Source organism: Kogia breviceps, chromosome 3 (assembly GCF_026419965.1).
Source record: "Kogia breviceps isolate mKogBre1 chromosome 3, mKogBre1 haplotype 1, whole genome shotgun sequence".
Lineage (NCBI taxonomy): Eukaryota > Metazoa > Chordata > Mammalia > Artiodactyla > Physeteridae > Kogia > Kogia breviceps.
Window position 1 is genome coordinate 80,845,454 of NC_081312.1, and position 2,582 is coordinate 80,848,035.

Sequence of the window (2,582 nt, forward strand, 5' to 3'; positions counted from 1 at the left end):
TCATATTTACCAAGGGCACCTAATAATCCACTTGGGAGATATCAACATGTTCTCTCAAGTCCTAATAATAAATATATGCATGTATGATTATGCTAGGGTATATGTGTATGATGTGTATCATTCATTATCAGCAAGCCTTGAGTGTGCCTATTCCGTGTAAAGCATTATACCAAGAACCAGGTCAACATCAAGTCATCATTTTGGCCAATATTTTTCTTAAGCCCCTAAAATGCATAGGACAGCCATGTTTCTTTCACCAGGAAACCTCAGGTTGGTTCTAAACTTTCAACAGCTCTAAGAGTTGTGGGTTCAGCATTTAACAAGGCCTAGGGAATCCTGACTTCAAGTCTTACCTCTTTATAAGCACTATGATTTTGGGCAAGTCATTTCCCTACCTTGATCTTTAGTTTACTCACTGGTAAAATGAGGACTGTTGACCTTTAAGCTCTTTTCCAGTTCTGACAGGCTATGGCTTGATAATAAAAGTTTACTTCCTTTTAGCCTCAAGGAACACATTCCTCACATTTCAGCAGTTGTCTGTATGGTGTGATTTATGGATTACCAGGGGTAATCCTACCAGTAGGGTTGCCAGATTTAGGAGAAAAAATGCAGGATACCCACTTAAAGTTCAGTTTAATTTTTTTGATTAATTTTTATTGGAGTATAGTTGCTTTACAATGTTGTATTAATTTTTACTGTAATTTTCATTTCAGATAAACAATGAATTACAAAGTATAAGCATGTCCATACAATATTTGGTATGTATATACATTTTTAATATTTATACTAAAAAATGATTTGTTGTTCATTTGAAATTCCAGTTTAATGGGCATCCTGTATTTTATCTGGCAAACCTAGGTATTAAATCTCATTGCCCTCACCTCTCAACCAGAGTTTGAAATTCTCATGCTGTAGCACAGCGTGAGATAGCACAAACTTTTGTCAGATCCCACGTGTTTGAACCCTGGTTTAGCACATTTTCACTGTGTGTTGCTAAGGGCAAGCTTCTGAGCCTCAGTTTCCTCATTTGTAATCTAAAAACTGACCTATAAGGTCATTACTTATCCCTGTTATATAAATGAGAAAACTAATGGTGAGAGAAGTTGGAATACTGGTAACTTTACATTCATATTTTAATCATTGATGTTTCCCTATGAGAGGGTAATTATTAAATGAAACAATGCATGTGTTGGGTACATATTATGCATCCAACAAATGGCATATATTGAAGCAATAGGAGTTGTGGATAGGGTGGGTGGAAAGCAGAGGTTTTGAGTTAGAGAACTCTTTTGGAAAGGGCAGACATGAGTGAGACATTATAACAGTCTTGAGCAGCTGAGGAAGCGATAATGAGCAGAAGGCAGGTAGGAAAGGGTGTAGAATTGAGACAGGAGGGTACAAAAGTCTTTACCTCTTCACACGTTATCTAGTTCACTAAGCAGGTTGATACTGAAGCTGGTAGCTGACTCAGCAGTGGCACTGGCCACTGAGAGAACTACTCAACAGTGCAAATTAGCATCTGTATTCCCAGTAGACCATCTGGCCAATGAGGACAGAACTGAAGAGTCCAGACCTTTGTGATCCTCAAAGTGTATGGCAGTGCCATATTTTTGGGTTTCAGTCCACTTGAATATCAGGACCCCATCTGGAAGCCTGAAGAACTAGAGACAAGGTCTAGCCCCAGGGTAACAGGGCTGGCAATGGGTAGGCAAGGTGTCTCTGTCTGTGGTCCAGGATCTAGGACAAAAAGGTAACATCTACAGGGGCTTGGAACGCTTACCTGAAAACCCAAGAAAATGTTTATTTGTACTCACTGGATATGCACAGAAAGAGGAAGGGAAGACTGCATCTTAGGGGATATAAGAGTACCATAACTAATCTTAGAACAGCATGTCTTAGAGAGGCTTATAGAAGCAAGACTAATTCTAGATCCCACTCCCTGGTGAGGCAAAATCTCCTTATGTCTTTCCCAGTCTCAAGATTTGAGCCTTGGGATTGGGGAGGACTGAGCTTAGAGATGAATGGCCTCAGTCCTTACATATATCTATAGGCCTAATAGGACTGCAGAAGGTAAAGGCTGATAATTTATCTGTTGAGCAGTGGTTAGACAGCTTTGTATCGTATATACCTCAATTTCTCAGTCATGGTTAAATGCTCTTTTTTTAAAAAAATTCAAGCTAATCATTGTTTAATATTAATTAAGAAACACATACATATGTAAAAAAGAAATACACTTCTCCAACTTGCAGTTTGAAAAGCAGGCCTAATAAGAGTCCAGAATGGATGTTCTTCATGAGTTTATATAGAGAGAATATTATTGGTTCTCCAAGATATGATGCTATAATATCGTCTGCTTTAGAAATATGGTGAAGGTCTTAAGTAAAGCACACAGTACCTGCCACACCACTCCTTTGCACTATTCAGTCATTCACTTTGGGCTATCAAGTATGGAAGAAGAGGGGAGGGGGAATGGAGAAATGTTGGTCAAAAGGTACAAAGGTTCAGTTATGCAAGATGAATAAGTTCTGGAGATTTAATATACAGCATGGTGACTATAGTTAACAATATTGTATATTTGAAAT